Source organism: Calliphora vicina, chromosome 3, assembly GCF_958450345.1.
Source record: "Calliphora vicina chromosome 3, idCalVici1.1, whole genome shotgun sequence".
Classification (NCBI taxonomy): domain Eukaryota; kingdom Metazoa; phylum Arthropoda; class Insecta; order Diptera; family Calliphoridae; genus Calliphora; species Calliphora vicina.
Window position 1 is genome coordinate 70,079,231 of NC_088782.1, and position 21,386 is coordinate 70,100,616.

General features: G+C 31.2%; 1 protein-coding gene across 3 annotated transcripts in view; it reads right to left on the minus strand.

Annotated features, from left to right (window-relative positions):
* Positions 1-21,386, minus strand: part of simj (simjang) — a 130,575-nt gene that overhangs the window by 29,837 nt on the left and 79,352 nt on the right. Inside the window, exon 2 of one of the 3 annotated variants that reach the window (XM_065502841.1) lies at positions 19,486-19,521. The exons of the other annotated variants lie outside the window; for them this stretch is intronic. The gene's annotated coding sequence lies outside the window, so the exon portion shown is untranslated. The remainder of the gene's footprint in view (positions 1-19,485; positions 19,522-21,386) is intronic. 3 annotated transcript variants of the gene reach the window in all.

Consider the following 21,386-nt stretch of genomic DNA (forward strand, 5'->3'; position numbering starts at 1 on the left):
TCCTATAGCTATCAGCCAGCATCTGTTTGGTATTTTTTTTAAAAAAAAAAACACAAATTTGAATGTTTTTGTTTGTAATTTTATTAAACGTGACCCCTTCAAATAATAAAAAAAAGCTTCATTAAATCTCAGCAAACACGGCAATAAAACAATACCACCACCCCAACCCACAACAACAATGTCTATCTATATCTACAACAAACACCATTGGGGGGATATTTTGGCGACAGGGTATAAATCTTATCACATTTTATATTATGTACAATAAACAAAAAAAAAACATAGCTCAAGACCTTTAAAACAAAAAGAAATAATAAACACAAAAAAAACACTTTTAGCACAGCTTTCTGATTTTGGAAAAAAGAAGAAACGGAAAATATAAATTTTAAAATAAAAGTTGAAAAACATTCCAGCCAAATGATTAAAGCGCACACGTTTTCTAGACAACAGCAACAACACCACATCATCATATTCATCTTCAAAAACAGCAACAAAAACTTTAATAATAAAAACAACAACAACAGCAGCATGAAATCATAAGTAACAGGAGCGTAGATACATATTTATCAGGAAATAATGTTAAAATCGATTGAAGAAAATTTGGATAAATTTCACCAGCATCACATCAGCATCTCACTTTTAACTATAGTTTAAACTTTAAAAATATATTAACCTAAATAAAACGATTAAGGATTTGGAAATGGATACGTCACTGGTAGGTAGTTACATTAAAAACAAGTAAGAGTGCTATATTCGGCTATGCCGAATCTTATATACCCTTCACCTTTGTTGTGGATGCATTATTATTTTTTATAATTAGTATATAGGTATGTATGTACATTGCCCACTTTCAGCGTACAGCATCCTAAATTTATCAAGAACAACAACAACGCCAAACGAAACAGAACACCAAAAGAAAAAACAAAAACAAAATACGCAAGGCAATGAAACCAACACACATCCAAACACACGTTTAATTGTATAAAAAACAACAACAACGCCAAAAGAAACAAAATACGCAAAGTATGCACATTCAAACATACGATTTGTTGATTTTTTGTCAAAAAAACCAACACACAACCAAACAAAAGTTTAGTTGTATAAAAAACAACAACAACGCCAAAAGAAACAAAACACAAAAAAAACAAAATACACAAAGCTTGCACATCCAAGCATACGTTTTGTTGTTTTTTTGTCAAAGCATGCAATACATTGTGTTTTTTGATGAAATTTTCAGAGGTTGTCTCGGATTTTTGCTCATATCTCCGTTATTTATGGACGGATTTTGCTGATTTTAAATAGCAAAATTCTCGAAAGTATGTCTGACAGAATTGTTGAAGATTTGGATCCCGGAGATATCTGGGGCCTTCAGAAAATTGATTTCAACAGACAGACAGACAGACGGACAGACAGACAGACAGACGGACATGGCTTAATCGACTCCGCTATCTATAAGGATCCAGAATATATATACTTTATAGGGTCGGAAATGAAAAATGTAGAAATTACAAACGGAATGACAAACTTATATATACCCTTCTCACGAAGCTGAAGGGTATAAAAACAATCCATACATATTTTTAATGTAGCGGGATAAGCAGACACAAACCCTACATATATGACTCTTCATGAATGGCTACAAATGTGGAAGGAAGCAACACCATTCGTATAACAAATAGACAAAAGATGAGTTGGGAAAGAACAAGCGGAGCACCATGGATGGGGTAGGTTTGTCGAGAGTTTGAATGAATGGTTTGTTAAATGTATGAGTGCTGGGTATTGCGAACATAAATAAATGAAACCCCTTACAACATGATGAATAAAATGAAAAATTAGTGGTAATAGTTGTGGGGAAATAAGTAGAGTTGAGTTTGGCAACAGTCGTCATCTAAATGAATAAAAAGAAAGCTTCTTTTTTTGCACTTAATGTAAAGAAATGTAAAAGAAACAAAAAATCTTAACAAAAAATGTAAGCAGAAAACAATTCAAAAACATAAAGAAACACAAATTAAGAAAATAAAAATTAAAAAAAAAAAAAATACTCAACATTTGCAACACCATTAACATTGAGAGATGATGACAAATACATAATAAATAATAAAAAAAACAACAAGAAAACAGACCAACGTACATAAATATTTGCATATTAACATACGTACATACTGTTTTACCCTGCGGTTTTAAAAGTGTCCACTTTCATTATAACAATACCCAGGGAAAACGTTCGTGTCCAAGTAATAAGTTAAAATGTTAAATTCTGTTACTTCACAGCTTACAAAACAGCATTTTAGCTCATTATTTTAATATGGCGATGTAACAGTTAACATTATCCACAGAATGTTATGATAACTGTTGTTAATCGTCAGCAGTTAACATAACGAAGACTCCCGAAATAGAAAGTTTGAGAAACATCCCAGCAAAAACTTTTCTTACAAATAAGCCGAAAAATAAGGGGAATTTGACGATTCAACTACTTATTTTTCTACTGTAAGAAGTCATTATTTTTGTTTGCGATGTCCCAAAAGTAATCCTTTATATTTTGGCCGGAAATAAGTTGTTTTGTTAGTAGAGTTATTTATAGAATTTCTATTTACACAAAAAATTAAAAAAAAAATAAGTCGCAGACCCGATTCGAACCTGCAACCTTCTGTTTGGTAGTCTGCCGTTGTGCTCACTACACCACTGCTTAGTTATTTTATTGTGCATCAAATAATGGTTTTCACACAGTAATACAATATTCTTTTCTGTTTTTCTAAAAATAAACATACAATAAAACAAGTAAGAGTGCTATATTCGGCTATGCCGAATCTTATATACCCTTCACCTTTGTTGTGGATGCATTATTATTTTTTATAATTAGTATATATGTATGTACAATGCCCACTTTCAGCGTACAGCATCCTAAATTTATCAAGAACATAAAAAACAACAACGCCAAACGAAACAAAACACCAAAAGAAAAAACAAAATACGCAAGCCAATGAAACCAACACACATCCAAACATACGTTTAATTGTATAAAAAACAACAACGCCAAAAGAAACAAAACACAAAAGAAAAACAAAATACGCAAAGCATGCACATCCAAAAACATACGTTTTGTTGCTTTTTTGTCAAAGCATGCAATACATTGTGTTTTTTGATGAAATTTTCAGAGGTTGTCTCGGATTTTTGCTCATATCTCCGTTATTTATGGACGGATTTTGCTGATTTTAAATAGCAAAATTCTCGAAAGTATGTCTGACAGAATTGTTGAAGACTTGGATCCCGGAGATATCTGGGGCATTCAGAAAATTGATTTCAACAGACAGACGGACAAATAGGAAACTTTCGAGAAGTTTCCTATTTAAAATCAGCAAAATCGGTCCACAAATGGCTGAGATATGATTGACCTATATCTGGATTACTAAGTCATTAATATAGACAATATGGATATCTAATGATAGATATTTCAAAGACCTTTGCAACGACGTATATAAGACCATAGTAAGTTGGACCTACAATATGTTAAAATCGGAAAACAAATTTTTTAACCCGACTTTTTTTTTCACCAAAAAAAATTTAAAAAAGAAAAAAAATTTTTTTTAAATTAAAAAAAAATTATTTAAAATTAAAAAAAAAATTAAATTTAAAATAACAAATCGAAAAAAAAAATTATTTACAAAAAATGAAAAAATCAACTTTGGAAAAAAAATAAATTTTGTTTACCTAAAAATATTTAAAATTTGTATTTTGAAGTATAATTTGGTGAAGGGTATATAAGATTTGGCACCGCCGAATATAGCTCTGTTTCTTGTATATTCTTGTTTCTTCTAATTCAGTAAATAGTTAGGCAGGGAGTTTTAATTATTTAATCGTAATCACATTTCCAGATTAAATTCGCCAGTCAAAAGCATTGCGAGTGGATTGTAAGGTAACTAGTGGTAGTTCTTTGCAGCTAAAAATTTTACTTTGAGAAACTAGTTCAATGAACTGCAGGGTATGTACCAATGAAAATACATGCATACTTTTATGTATTCACTACGTACAGTAGGGTATATAAAAAAACAGTTTTTTTTGCAAAATTGTAATTCGCGAAAAATATAAATAATGAAAAAATTTTTAATTTTTCACATAATTCTAATAAAAACTCAAAATATTTAAGCTTAAATAAAGAACTAAAGTAAAATATTTATTTTAGTATCCATCACAATCAATATTCTACTGTATGTAGCTGTGTACATACACGTGTATCTCTCAGTATGTATTTAAATATAAATTTGTACATTTTTATTTATATAGATATTTTTTTTTATTTTAAAGCTATTTTTTTTTGCTATTTTAAATGTGTTTTATTTATTTATTTGTTGGGCCTTGTTGTAGTTGTTCTTATTTATTTATCTGTGTAAAACTCAAAACAAAGCAATATAAAGTAAAATAAAGTGTTTATTAATTGAAAGAAAAAAATGAAAGAAAAGAAAATGAAAAAATAAAAAAATAGGTTAGTAACATGTATGTATCTTCGAATATGTATTTATGAACTCATTCATAAATTAAATATTCATGTATTTCTTTAAATAGTTTAGATAACTATATTTAAAAAAAAAATGAAAACTAATTTACATATTTAAATTTAATCAATTTCTTTTAAACTAAAACATGATTTAATTTATGTATTTGTTAACAAAAATATTTCCATTTAACGTCATTGTATAATAAATAGCGCTATTAAGCCATCACATATTTTGTTATATTAAATGGTGCGCTTCGCTTCCCTTTATCGTAGTAAAATTCGATAAAAATATGAAAGAAGTAAAAAAGAAATATATAATTTCGTATTTTGATACAGTAGGCAATTTTCGATTCAGTCTATTTTTAGTTAAAAAACTTTACAATGATAGGAAAGTAATTTATAAAATGTTAGAAGACTCTAACAATAACAGTTCTTTAGATGCACAGTGCAACACGAAAAATAATAACCATATACTGCCACCACTACGTGATAAAAGACAAAACAAAGTCATGCACTTTTTTTGTTCTGGGCCCCCAAAGATTTGTGGGTATCGGTGTTATTTTTGCAAAAAAGTGATAATTTTCTCAGGCTAACATCATGCAAACAGTTCGGAATTTTGATTTACTCTCTGAGGCAAAGTTGTAGCCCTTGCCATAAAGAACCAAGATTGTGGACATAAATCAAAAAACTTCATCTTCATGATCAAAATCACAAAAAACTTTAAAAAATTTGAAATACATTTTGTTTAAAGCTGCCTAAAAGTATGCTTTAGTTTATAATAATTTAATAGTTTATGGCCCAAACACTTAATTCCTTTAGTTTTTTCTTACTAACTTATATTGACCTACCTAAACGGTGTTAAGAATCATTACTAGGAAGTTCATATGTTTTAGAAAGTTGTTTATTGAGATCTTAGGTATACTTTTGTAATTAATTGTTTCCTTGAATTTTGAACGGTTTGCTACCTATGTACCTAAACAGGGGAAAAAGGTTTGCAAGATATGAGCATGAGAAAATGATCACCTTTTTGCAAAAATGAATTTTGATAGCGTGCATGACTTTGGGCCGAACTGGGTCTTTTTTATCACGTAGTGGTGTCCGTATATGGTTATATTTCCATGACTAAAGAACATACACACAGTGATATTAAAAAATAACAGTTTATTTTGTAAGTTCTGATACCACCCATTTTCATTTTCGTTCAGTTGTTCTCAAGTATGTTGGCAACATAAAAACCTAAGCAAAGTTTTGATAACATCACTATTATAGTTCTGCAGATATTCGATAATAAATATTTACTTTGTAAGAGAGGAGTCACGTCCCTTTCTCAATGTTTTAGCTATTATTGAATTCTCCAGATATTGAATTATAACAATTGTATTTATATGATAATCATCATTCCCACTAAGACGATTCCGGCCAATTTCAGTCAAACATCGTAAAAATATAAGAAAGTGATTCACACAAATCTTAAAGACTCTCGAAATTACAATTTTGTAATGCTGGACGTACACCCTCCCATTTTTAGCTAAACTTCGTACTTAAAGACTTTCACAATTATTGTTCTCCAAATAATCGATCATAACTAATCCAATCTGGCACATTTTCAGACAACTACGTACCATGTTAAAGAAATAAATCCTTCAAAGCTTTTCGAATTTCTCTAACCCGATTTTTGACAATATATTTGACAATATCTATTTATTTTGCATGTGAGTTTCCATGTCCTCTAATAATAACCCGACCATTTTCAGCCAAATTATGTTATAAAAAGACATATTCAAACAAAGTTTAAGAGTCTCGCATTGTATGAGAGATGTCACGCCCACTATTTCGATCCAGATAATTTTTATTTTTTACTGCGATGAGAAAGTGGTTCGTACATAGTTTAAATACTTAAAAATTATAGTTCCATATATTTGAAATGAACTAATTACTTTCTATGGAAGGTGCCACGCCCACTAATCTAATCCCCACCATCCAAACTATGTAAAATGATAAGAGAGCAATTCATTCCCACGACAGGCGGTTCTACGCACCGGAATGACCCGAGTTCACTCGGCCAAGTGCTGTCAACTCAGCAAACACTGCTGCTACAACAACAACAACATAAGAGAGCAATTCGGACAAAATTTTAAGAATCTTTCAATAATAGTTCTCACGATATTTAGAAATAATCATTTACTTTGTTTGGGACGCGCCACATCCCTTGCTACGATCCCTCCCATTTTTGGTGAAACTTTATGCAGTTTGTTTGAAGACTGTTCAGCAGATATTTGAAAATAAATATTTACTTTGTATGGGTTGTGCCACGCCCATTTATCAAATCATGCCCATTTTCTGCCAAGCTGTGCACAATGGTACTGAAGTAAATACCGCGAAGTTTTGCGGCTTTCACAATTACAGTTCACTATTTACTTTGTAAAGGAGGTGCCACTGCCCACCGGAAATTTCAAAATAAAAAATAGCCTATTGTTCCTTCCAGTTATAGAGGAACATACAGTAAACCTTTTAAGAGGCTCAGTCCATTGGTTTAGCAACCTATAAGGTACAAACAAACATTTCTATATACAAATATATAGATAAATAAGTAATTTTTTTCAACATGGATGAAATTAATCCATAATTTATGGAATGCGAAAATCAAATTTAAATTGATGGCCCCTTAGAAAGTAGCAGTTTTACATCTGTCCTTTAATTTAACAACTTGATTTGGGCAAATACATTTCGATTTTACTTTAATTGGCCAAAAATGTAATGCAATTAAATAATAATACTGCACAAAGCAAATAAAAACCTACAATATTACTTCAAAAAATAAAATATGTATACATTTGTTTCCTATTTAAAATAGCAACAATATTCTGAAATGTATTTTAACGGTTTTAAAAACACTTTACGATTTCCATCACATAAAATAATGAAAATAAAAATAGTTAAACAAATTGAGAATATATTTTTTTTCAACATCTTTTACTGTTTTCTGTTGAAACAACAACAGCATGTATATTATTATAAAAACAACAACAAAAAACACGACTATGTGTAGGATTGATGACAGTCAAATTGGTGCGCACAAATTAAAGCCAAAATAGAAAAACTTGTTTTTGGCGCCAAAAAAATAGTTTAAGGATAAACATTTTAATTGTTGCAAAACTTCAGACAGCAAAAACTTTATTTTCAATTTAAATGCATCAATTAATTTGGAGCCAAAAATAGTTCAAAAATCAAGGTTGTCCTGAGTTTTTTCTTATATCTCAGCCATTTGTGGACCGATTTTCCCGATTTTAAATAGCAACTGAGTCGGAAGAATTCCGGAGATCGTGTATGTAAGTTATTTGGGGGCTTCAGAAAGTTGATTTCAGATACGCTTCACTTTGGAACAGAATATCCGACATTGACTTGATTCGTTCTTGGCCTCAAAAGATGAGAAGTTGTTCTGGTTCGGAATCCATATGTTGCCGGAATGATGGGAAAAGGTCATAGTTAACAAATTCAAAAAGAAGTAAATCCTCTTAATATTTTTAACTTAAGTGATTTTTAGTTACATTAACAAATTCTAGCACTAGTTCGCCTGATCTCCGTTAAATATTGTGTTGAAATTGTATTTAAAGAATTTAAACCAAAAATTTGTCTGTAAACTCGAATACATTTGGTGAACTATGGATGGATGGCCATTACGACTACGACAACTATACGAATGAAATGCTGGTAAAATGGAATGGAGTAGATAGGATAATCACAAGAACTACAACAATAACAAAACCAAAAACTAACGGAAGAGGTTGTAAAGAGAGAGGGGGGGAGTGTAAATGTGGATGGATACATGAACGAACATATTTGAATGGATAGCAGGCTGGCTGACTGGATGGATGGATTACAGAGGATAAAGGGATGTCTGATGCCTGGGAAAATCAACCTAAAGAGGTGCGGCGTACACAGTTGTTAGTGTAAAGTGGGGTAGAATTTTTGGGTCGCAAGGTGGCTAAAGTATAGAGCGTGGTAGGTATCTATATACATGTTGCAAGTACGTACGTATGAATGTATGAATTTGTGTATAAGTTGTATTATGAAAGCATATTGTGTTTGTATGTATCTATATTTGTATGGATGGAGTAGGAAAATAGATTTTGTTACCAGAATGCGAAATTAACAAATATTCCATTCGAATTGTATGTACGAATGTAAAGATATGAATAGAGTATATTTGGTTAAACTTACACGCAACAAACATAACAACAACCAAATGTATCTATGAGTGTTGTATAGATGACCAAATACATTCATATACATACATATACAGTTACTTAAACAAATTTAGATGAACAAAATTTAAATATTAAAACTGAAATTTTAAAGTGCATCGTGCATAGATTTATATAATAAATAATAAATTTTTGAGCCTTTACTCTTCTGATATCGATAATATTTGGTATACAAGTTTTCCATGGCCATACAAAATTCAAAGTTCTCCAGAATATCGAAATTCGCTTTAGTTTAGTTCAAAATTTTTTAAAATACCTAATATAAAACTGGGGCCTAGTAAAATTTATCGTTATTTCCTTATTTGAAAATATGGCATTTGATATTGAGCAAGAAATCTAATACATTTTATTATAATTTCACTATCGAAATTCTTTTTCGATACGAAAGTTCATTCCATCACGAATGCGGTAATTCGGCTCCCGGTTAATTACTTTAGAACTGTCAGTCAGATCTGATAATTTTTGATCTCATATTGAAGCTAATGAATCGTAGTCGTTTTTTGAGAAATCTGTTTCTCATCAAAACAGGATATATCATAAGAAATTGTATCAAAGGGCATATTTTTATACCCTTCACCTTCGCGAAAAGGGTATATATAAGTTTGTCATTCCGTTTGTATTTCCACAATATAATTTTGCGACCCTATAAAGTATATATATTCTGGATTCTTATAGATAGCCATGTCCATCTGTCTGTTGAAATCAACTTACAAAAGCCCCCAAATAACTTACATACACGATTCATACATCAATATCTCCGGAATTCTTCCGTCTCGGTTGCTATTTAAAATCGAGAAAAACGGTACACAAATGGCTGAGATTTAAGAAAAAACCAGGACAACCTCGATTATTGACCTATATCTGACAATATGGATATCCAATGATAGATATTTCAAAGACCTTTGCAACGACGTATATAAGTAAGTTGGACCTACAATGGGTCAAAATCTGAACAAATATTTTTTAACCCGAATTTTTTTTTTCACCAAAAGCTTTTTTTCGCTAAATATTTTAAAAAAAAAATTTAAATTTAAAAAAACAATTCGAACAAAATTTTTTCCAGAAAATGAAAAAAACAACTTTGGAAAAAAAATAAATTTTGTTTACCTAAAAATATTTAAAATTTTTATTTTGAAGTATAATTTGGTGAAGGGTATAGCTCAGCTCTCTTACTTGTTTTAATTAAATATGAGATGTCTCGAGATAATTTAAACAGGAGAGATGTCTCGATGCTAAACGCTCTGGACGCCCAGTTGTGGTTTCTACACACGAAACAATTGAAAAGAATCACCATATTGTGTTGGCCGATCGGAGATTGAAAATGCGAGAGATTGTCAGGCTCAGTGGTTTCAATTTTGAATGGTCACTTGGTTATGAGAACGCTTTCCACAAGGTGGTGCACAAAAGGGTATACAAGAGCAGTTTCCATGGCAAAAATACATGAATTAGGCTACGAAATGCTCCCTCTTCCACTCACTTCTCCGGATTTAGCCACGAGTGACTATTTATTGTTTGGAAACCTGAACAACGATCCAATGATGAAATCATCTCACAAAAAATACCTATTTTGTTGACCTCGACAATATTCCAAATTTCAGTAGATTTGTAATTGGTAAGGTACGAACCATAGAAAAATATACATAAGGAGAGAGATCGAAAAAACCTTTTTCCTTAAAAGTTTTAACGAAAGTATTAGTTTTTTTTTTGACCTGAAAAGTATGTCAGTTATTATGTTTAATGTCAATAATGTTCATTTATTGTTAATCTGATTAAAAATAGTGTCGAGAAAAAAGTACGTACTAAAATTATTAAATATTTTCAACAAAACCCAACTTGATCCTACAAAAAGTTGGCCAAACAATCAAAGGTCTGCCGTCAAACTGAATCCAATGTTATTAAACAGTATCGGGAGAGCTTGTCCGTTGATAGAAAACCTGGTTCAGGTCGAATGAATGGTCCAGATGATGTTTCTAAAGCCAAAAAAATAGAAAGCATTTTCAAAAGAGCTCCCAACACATCCGGTAGGAAAGCAGCCGGTTAGCTCAGTACTCGGACTATTTGCTACGAAAAGTTAATGCCAATGCAGAGTTCCCGACAGGAACTCTGCTAAAAATTTAAATCAAATTTTATAAAAAAAATATCCCTGCTGCATAATGGATGACGAAACGTACGTTCTGTAAAATTTTTCGCAGCTCCCTGGTCAACATTTTTATGTTCCTGATGCTCGAAGGAATATTGAAGAAAAGTTTAGGACCAAAAGCAGACAAAATTTCCCAAAAAGTTGTTGGTATCGCAAGCATATGCAGTTGCAGCAAAAGAAGCCAAACATTGGTTACAATACCGAAATTTACATCAAGGATGTTTACAAAAAAGGCTGCTTCCATTCATTATTTTTGGCTTGATTTGGCATCTTGTCACTATGATCCAAATCCTCCTTTAAATGTACAGAAAGCACTATAAAAACCTTAATGGAAGGGTTTCCGGAAAAGGTTCATAAATTCATCACTAGTGATTAGAACTATACAAATAATTTTCTTTGTAAATTGTAATAATAATTTCAATCAAATAAAAAAAATCAAAACTGTAAGTTTGGTAGTTTCCTTTTTATTAACATTTATGTATGTTAAGATTTTTTCGATCTCACTCCTTAGAAGCGATACTGAGAGACCTAAGTGTCTTCTGTCAAGAGTATAAGACTTGCAACACTCCTGGGAGGAAATTTTCTTCCTTCGTTAATATTCTAATATTAAGAGCAACAAAAAACACCTGCTTAAAACTAAACTCAGCCATGTTTTCTTACAGAAATAAACAGCGATTATACTACATCCTTTTGAAATTGGCAATAATCAATAAAGTTTTGGGAACTTAACAAATATTATGTGCATTACTGTATTTTACAAATGTATCAAAACCGTTGGAATATGTAGTTATATATTTACAACAACAATACTAATACATAATAAGAATAACAACATATATAAATTCCAGCATAAAACATACATACATCCATAAGTATCTAGTGAATATGTTTGAAAACAACAAGTTTATTTTTGTTGTATTTATAGTTGGAAGACACACAAAATGCTCTTGCATCAAACCAACAAACACATCCTCTAGTTTATCTGTGTATTTACAGATACAAAACACATCAAGTACCAAACTGCACTCACTACACCAGCCGACTAAACTAAACAACTGACTATTTAGACATCCCTGAGTTGTTGCACAAAACATATAAATGGTAGCCAAACGAGAACAATAGTTGCCGCACCACCATCCATCCATCCATCCACACATGATGCTGATAATCATGTTGACGACGTTGACGATGCTGGTAGTGGTAGTGGTGCTGGTGCTGGGGCTAGTGTTGGTGGCAGCATTCAAGTACGAGTACATTTTCCATTTTAGGTGCACTTTACTGTTTAAATTGCTCTGAGATACTTTAAAGTATCATTTCAATTTGAAAAAGGAATGAAGCTTTGTGTTTTAAAGTGATACGAGTATTTCTGGTTTTAATTCATTAAAGTGGTTTTTCAAAATATTTTAAATTCTTTAAATTCAGATATTAATTCAAGGAATTTGCGTAAATTCTTCTCAACTTGTGTTGATTGCATCTGTAGATGTTGTTATTTAGTATTAGTTTTTGTAATGATTAATAGCGTCAAGGTTTTAAGGAAGGAGATTTTGTTAAATCATACCCCAAAATATGTGTTTTACTTGTGTCGTTCACAATTACCGAGAACATTGCCCATTGCAATACCCTACCTAATCCAGGCGACTTTGGAAATCTTGTGTTCGCCCTGAGATCAAACTAGTACTTTTAACAAATTTGATTTTTTTTTTTGGCATTCCAGAACATGAAAGCGTTCTGTATCTAGACATCTTAGACTGCGCTCTGTAGAAGCACAACTTATGTAATAGTTGTTACTAGGGGAGTCGACTTTCAACCAAAAGTAAGTCGTGTTCCTTTTTCGAGCCTGAGTATTTTTTGAACGATTGTCACCGTAAACCATCTAAGTTCCGTCTCTTTTTTCAACGATCGCGTTCTACACCGCAAACAAGGTAATATGAACAAAGACGATCCGATATCATGGCACCCATACTAACTGGACAAGGTATTGTCTAATAGGTCGATTATGGATGGCAACCGAACTTCAGTTGTGTTGTCAGTTGCCTAAATTGAGAAGACATTTCGACACTACTTCCTTGATTGATGCCAGGCTATCTACGTAGATATCAATGGTCGACTTCTCAGGATTTTATTCTCGGATTCTTCTAGCACGGAACACGGTGCAGAAAGGGAAGTGAGAAACCAAGACGCCAAGTTCATCAGAGACAATTCCAGAACCATTGCCGTTTACGCCTTTAAACAATCAGTGTAGATTGAGATGGCGTAGCTCTCAATCTCTTATCGGAACTCTAATCCCAAGGATTCTTACTATGGTCCAGACAAATTAAATAGTTTAGTTTAAAAGTCTGACCGTATAATATTGTTACGTTTTAACCTTTTCAAAACGTTGGTTTATTTCCTTTAAAACTTTTGATTGCAAATAAAAGTTGTTTAGTAGTTTGAAAATTGTGACAACTCTTTATTTACTTAAAATGTACAACAACAGAATTAAATAGTCATTCAATGTTTTTTAATACGCGTTTATAAATTCTCAGAAATACAGACACACTTTATAATGTACACGAATTCACTTGAAAAACACAGCACTCTTTAAGGCACTCAGTTGATGTTTATTCGAAAAGCGTCTCTGATAAACTCACTAACGACTGCAACCTCTGCCACTATTTATAACACTGCCATCTGCACTCTAGATTTCTTTTTAATTGTCTAGAGGTTTCTAATACATACGCCATCTGTGGTGTACTTTCTACAATGTTCTTTAACTGAATATTCGAATTCTAATATACGGTCGCAGCAAACAGCGTTGCCAACTTACGATCAATGGTCAACTGAAAGCTTTTATTCAATGTTAATAATGCCCACAGATATGTTACAGTTTGCTATTACATCACTGTTATTTGAAAGCATTAGGCTACTTTTAAATCAGCCGTTAAAATCGTTATATTTGTATTCAAGTACAATTTCCTAACAATATTTATCTTTTCACTGTAAAGTTCACAATTTCATAAAAATATTTTGTATATTTTACGGATTTAAGAACCTATACTCGTAATTATATAAAAGCATGTCTGATGGATCTGCTTAGTTGGGCTTAAGACTCAAGGAGTAAGGCGGGCTAATGCGAAATATTTTGTATATTTTAGGGATTTTGATGAAACTTGAGATCTAAAGATGCATTTATGACAAACACATCTGATAACTTGACTCTAAGACTCCTGAATGTAGAAGGACTGGATATCTAAGTCGCCATAGATATTTCAAAGAACTAAACATGCTCCGATTCGGGACTGTACTCTGATACTCTTGGCTTCTTTTAGGCTGCCAAGTATCTGCACAGATTTCCAGGCGAACATTTACGAATACGAAGAACTTAATAGCGAGAAGTGCACCATTGAAATCTACAGTGGTGGCCAGCTATTTAAGACAAATACTTGAATTTTTTTCATCAACAGAATTTTAAGTGCGATAGAGCCAAAACAAAAGGACCTCTAAGGGTATGAAATTTATTATTAATGTTTCTAGTTTCTGACAAATGTTTGGAAAAATCGGTAAAACATATATGGAGAAAGATATGTGGAAATACGTTGACCCACCTCAGCGAACATCCGCTGTTAATAACATGATATGACCGAAACTAATGGAACTAAAAATACGAAATATGGTCCGAATATTTTATAATAATAAAAACTAAAATGATATAAATGTTACAAAATATGTTTATTTAAAAAAAATGTTGGTCAAGTTGTAGAAAAATCTTATGTGTTCGTGGTGAATATGTATGAATTGACACATTTGAATAAAACACACTTTGAAAAATAATTGAGAATCACATAGAATTTAGCAAACAATTTTTGTCTTAATTACCTGACCACCAATGTATGTGGAGAGTCATGCGACAATCAAAGGGAATCAATATCTGATGAAGCTTGGGCAACACTTGATTTGAAATGAATTAAAGTTACTTTGTATTGTTTTTTAAACTTAACGGCTATTTGTTAAGCAACGCCATCTAGGTGTAAGAATCGTACTTAAGTTAATATTACATACCTTTAAATGCAACTATGTATACTAAGATACATTTTTTAGCAACTAAGGATTTGACTGCTGTCTTCAGTGTGTTTGATGCATAAGAATTTGGTATATAAGGAGCTTAGTTAGAGTAAAATAAGGCAGTCTCCACTAAGCTTCGGGTAGGTAAGAAAAATTACTTGTACGGTGGTTGGACCGCTGGCAAATAGTTTATCTTATTGAGTGAGTTATTGTGAAGTAAAGGTTCTGGTGGTTGGACCGCTTCGATTCTTTGCTTAAGAATACTCTGTTGATAGATGAAGTGGTGTTGTTGTGGAGTTTGGAATTCCCAACAACATACTTATCTGAAGAGTGGAAGTTGCACTGGTTGCGAATACTCTCGTGGTTGGACCGCAAGATTACAGCCACTCGTGGGAAATCCACGGAGGCGAGGTGAAAGTTTAAAGTAGAAGAATAAAGTTTATAACGTATTTTGAAAACGTTGAGTTCTTATTTCTCTCAGTCTACAAAAATATACATTTTTGTAATGAACCACTGGCACCGGCGAGTATACCGCAGCCAGAGACAACGTTACACTGGTTGCTTGATCACTGAATGGACACTTTGGACACCAACCCGTGTGGTCCAAAATTGACCAGACGGCGTTGGAAATCTCTTGAAATTTGGATACTGTATAATTTACGAAACTGTTGGATCAGTTTTACTGCATTAAACTTCTTAAGAAATATAATGAATATTTGTCTCTTTAATAATTGGACGCTTTTCGTAAAGAACATATACTTTTAAAGCTCTGCCTAATCGATAAGGTTAGCTGTCAATATCTATACATATGAAGAATATTTATATTATTATGTAGTATATACTAAATCCATTACAAATATATAAAAATTCATAAAACATTGTTCACATAAAAATCGGTTGCACTCAAGAAATGTTGCTTTTAATATAAATTTCAAAATATTCCAGCAGATAATCTGTTGAGTTTTGGAAATCAAAGTAGGAAGTCGTATCGATTAATTCAGTTTTATTCTTGATGTCTTACACATGTTTTTAAATGATGAATATTTATTAACTAATCCCAAGAAACACGAAGTCAGACTTAGTAAAAAATTATTTGTTTTATTTTGATATCAAAACATAACACAGACCTTACAACCTATTAAATATAATAATGATATTTTTACACCCAGGAAATTTCGAACATTGCACAATTTTTGACACATTCTTGTATTTCGCTCTCAGGGTATCCCAAAAAATCGGAAATTTGGTGTATAATTATGAAAAAGCACTTTGGAGATGAAACTTTTCATACCAAAAAGGAAAATTTCCAGTAAATTCAAGGACAAATGTTGGTTTAACAGAAAGATCGCTTTAATATCTTAGGCATGCAAGAAGGGTCTGATCTTGATCTTGATCGCACCTGTGCCAGAATAATTTATGCCCCGAAAAAGAGTTTCTGGTCCTTTGTCAAGAGGATTCGCAATAGTACTCGGGCTTCAATTCCTGAAGAAAAATATTGTGACTGTTGTGAAGGCAAGGCGAAAGAAATACTTTTGATGACTATTTTCATTAAATTCCTATCTTCTGGATTTCAATCCAATTCTTAGTACAAGCAGTTCTTAGAATACCTTGTGTTTATTGTTCTATGTGTAGCATTTTCTTTAGGAACGAGCAGTCAAGAAGGCTTTGTCCGAACTCAGTGTGATCAAATACTTTGGCCTAAATGTTCTAAGAAAGTATTTTCTACCTTTGTTCTGGCATATTTCCTCATTGTTAGGAGCTTGTCAATTTCGAACTTATAGCGTCCCTAATAAGGCGACTCCTTCAACCTGAACAACTAATGACCAATCGCAATTGTTTCTTCCTTTCGAAAGTTCCGGAGAGCATATTGAACTACAAACTTGTTTAACTATTTTATATCGAATGAACTTTTGATAGATGCCATTTCTCTAGAATCAGTACACAGTATTGGAGAGATAAGGTTTTCCCACTTGACAATTGCAGATTATTTGATCCGTTGTGGCATGATGCACTGTATTCGAAGCTGACCTCGTTTGGTGTCGAGGTGAACTTTTACGTTTTATTTCGAGTTTCCTTCGTGGACGTACTGTAAAGGTGGATAAGATTTGTTTTGAGGACTGTACATTGAACTCCGGAGTTCCCAGAACTCAGTTTTATCTCCTGTCCTTTTTTTCAAATGTTCATGAACGATTAATTGGTAGAGTACGATCGAATATTAGGTTTCGGATTAGATCAAAAATCGGCCTAATAACAGCATTAGGTGTTCGACCAAAATTTGGCCGAATACCGAAACCGAAACTTTTATAAAGTTAAAACTAATTTTATGGAATTTTAAAGTAGAAACGTGTTAAGTACAAGATGAAACAAGGAAGAGAGCTATATTCGGCTGTGTCGAATCTTATATACCCTTCACCAAATTATACTTCAAAATAAAATTTTTAAATATTTTTAGGTAAACAAAATTTATTATTTATCCAAAGTAGTTTTTTTCATTTTTTGGAAAAAAAAAATTGAATTGTTTTTTTTGTGTTATTTTAATTTTTTTTAATATTTAGCGGAAAAAAATGTTTCGCCTTGGAAAAAGCATTTTCTCAATACTGTCATGTCTTCGTATGGGTTGATCATGATTCTAGGTACGTGAATACATCTTTTAAATAAATACATGTATCAACTGTTGTGCAACCGGATTTCAGGTGTACAATGCATTATATTTATATGTACTCCTATGTAGATAAATTCACATACATACTACATATGCACCAACATATACTGATAAATTTGCGTATATAAATACAAATAGAAGAAAATTTTCAAAATAAATTCGATTAGAATTTTGATTAAATCAATACAAAGGAGGTAAAAATTGTAAAATAAAATATGTATGCATGTATATAATATATTTTTGCATTTATCACTTACATATTTGAAACGTAACAGAACGGAAGGGAGTAGAGAGATTATTAAAAGCAAATAATGGAAATTAAATTAAAATTTAATTCAATTTATTTAAATGTGTTTTAAGCGTAGAGAAAATAATAATAAAATAAATAAAAAAACATTCACACAGATTAAAAGATAAAATTAGTTAATGCAATAAATTAACTGAATTAAGAAATTACGTTGCAGATTAAAGTTACAAATAGATTAAAATTAATATAAATAACAAAATATCATACTCCGACCATTTAAATTTTGATGACATTGTTCAAATATTTGAAGAAATAAGTGTGACCTCCTTTCATTACAATAATGAACTTTTGCTTTTTATTTAAATTCACCGCTAGCGCCAATAACATGTGAAATTTATGTTTTACAAGGAAACATTTTTATCGTAATATTCCCATGAACTTTAGTTGATTATATTCGTAACAGCTGTTTATTGTTTACAAAATTTCATCTAAAAATTTCACAACATGTGAAATATTGATTTCTGTTATTAGACTAAAGCAGTCAAAATTATAATAAAAACGTTTATATGAAGACGAATATTTTGACGCCATAACAGCTACACGACCACCGTTGCAGCTGTAGCCAACTTAACCCTCTAACCCGCAAACTTTAAAAAAAAACTTGTCGAATATTTTTTAGGGTAATTATGAATCAATAAACTCAGAACAGCCATCAAAAACTAATTTACAAATTAAGTTTAGGAATCAGGTGGAAAAAGGTGAAGAGTGCCTGAGGGCATTGTTGCCGGTTTAGGTGTAAAAAAAAAATAATTATGATACGATTTTATTTAAAAACTAATTAAAAACAACTAATAAAAAATATTTCGAATAGATTGGGCGACTAAAAGTTAGTAAAACTTTGATTAAAAAAAAAAGAAAAAAATGACACAAAATTTCACGTGCTAAAATTATGACATCACTCACAAAACAGCTGACAGAACAAAAACTAAAAGTCAGAATGCATTTCGACTTTCGAGGGAAATGTTAACAAGTCTGTAACTAAAGTCACAGTTAAATTTAAAAAAAGAAATCTAATTACTTTTTGAGATAATTGGTGTTTTGTAATGCATGTCTTGAGGCACTCTTGCGGCTTAGAGGGTTAAGCTAATTTCAAACGTCAAACATAAATGTCAGTTGGTTGCGATGTTGCTGACTACAGGACGACGATTGCTGCCAAAGGCATTAGTAGTCATGTAGCAGTATAGCCTGCATAATAATTAACTTGCTTAAATAACAGAAATATAAAATAAATAAAAGAAAAAAAGTCCATTATTGTAATGAAAGGTCACACTTATTTCTTCAAATATTTGAACATGGTCAGAGAATGTTTTTTGTTTGATAAAATTTTGTTAAAAATAATTGCTGGCTACGTAAAAATGTTTTTGTTCGTTTTATTTAACATTGAAGTCGTTAACAAAAACCAGTTTGTAAAAGTCATTAACAAATTTTAAGATTTATTAGTCTATGTTTAAAATTAATTCACTGTATTCCGAAAACAAGAACTGGAATTAAAAACTGAAAACCAGACAATAGAAAAAAACGCATCCTGAGATTTTTTTTTTTCAAATATTAAAATTATTATATTGCAAATCTACTTACTATTGTTAAAACAATTGATAATGTTATTTTTCGTACCTGAAAAGAAAAAAAAAAAGAGAAAAGATTTGAATGAGTTAAACAAAATAAAACGCATTTACTTCATAATTTATAGACGATGTTTGGTTAATCATAATGCTAATTAAGTTTATATTTTGTTATTGCAGTGCAATAACAATAACAATATTAATGAAAATTTAATTATTTATAACTCGTAAAATGAATTAGCACTTATTTGAATTAATTGTTATGTTAGTGTTAAAAACTCTAAACAGTAATACAGCTAATAATAAGAGTAAAAAAAAAATCATTAAACTAATTTAATATTCATTACAGATTTTATTTCACAGTTTTTTTTTTAAATCTAACTTAATTTTAAAATGTTTACTGTAATTTGTTTAGTTCTTTTTTTATTTTTTATATAAAAATAACAAAATATTTGACTTTCATAAAAAATGTTGTAATAATCAGCATTATTAAAAATAGTTTTCAACACAATTATTTTATTTATTTTTTTACACCAAGGCCAAATTAAACACTACTATTAATATCGCGTTTTAAGTTTAAATACAAATAACTAAAACAAAAAATCCGTTAAATTTTTCAAGCGTGAAGTGTTGAGTGAAAAAACAATTTAATGATTTTATTTATTGTATTACACAGTACAACACATGATTTTGGGACTCAATTCTGACAATTGCACGTGAAAGTAGCCCCAAAAATAAGAACTTCTGCATCATTAGTTTTGTCAAGTTGGCTGCCGTAATAATTTAATGACCATACGAATTTGTTTTCCTCAAGGTGGATTTTTATCACTTTTTCTATATTTTAGCACGGTTATATCTCGTATACCGTACGGAATATCTCTTTTGTGGCTGAAGCAAAGTTGTAGATATTGAATAGTAGGAAAAAAGTACGGAACATACCTACCCGAAAAAGGTGCACCCAGTGCCTTAAAAATCGCAAAAATGCCCATTTTTTAACCAATTTTTCACCTTTTTTGCTCAATAACTGGATTACAAATCCAATTATGGACCGATCACCATGAAATTAGGTCATGTGATTTGTAACTATATGAAAGTTATTAATCATGAATTTTGTATGTATACCATCATTTTTAACAGATTTATTCACTTTAAAGTGATTTTCGGAAGCGGGTCTTATATGGGAGCTATGAATAATTATTGACCGATCATAATAAAATTTTTTGACATGAATTTTATATATATAAAACTTATTTTGAGCGAAATTTGTGTAGATACATATATAAATTAAACATTTATGACCGATAAAGTCCAATTTCGGGAGGGCATTTGTATGGGGGCTAAGTGAAATAATGAACCGATTTCAGCCAATTTCAACAGGCTTCATCCTTGTGCCGAACAAATTATATGTACCAAATTCTTTTATGATCGGTCCATAATTTGTCATAGCTCCCATATAAGACCCGCTTCCGAAAATCACTTTAAAGTGAATAAATCTGTTAAAAATGATGGTATACATACAAAAGTCATGATAAATAACTTTCATATAGACACAAATCACACGACCTAATTTCATGGTGATCGGTTCATAATTGGATTTGTAATCCAGTTATTGAGCAAAAAAGGTGAAAAATTGGTTAAAAAATTGGCATTTTTGCGATTTTTAAGGCACTGGGTGCACCTTTTTTGGGTCGGTATGTTCCGTACTTTTTTTCTACTATTCAATATCTACAACTTTGCTTCAGCCACAAAAGAGATATTCCGTACGGTATACGAGATATAACCGTGCTAAAATATAGAAAAAGTGATAAAAATCCACCTTGAGGAAAAAAAATTCGTATGGTCATTAAATTATTATGGCAGCCAACTTGACAAAACTAATGACGCAGAAGTTCTTATTCTTGGGGCTACTTTCACGTG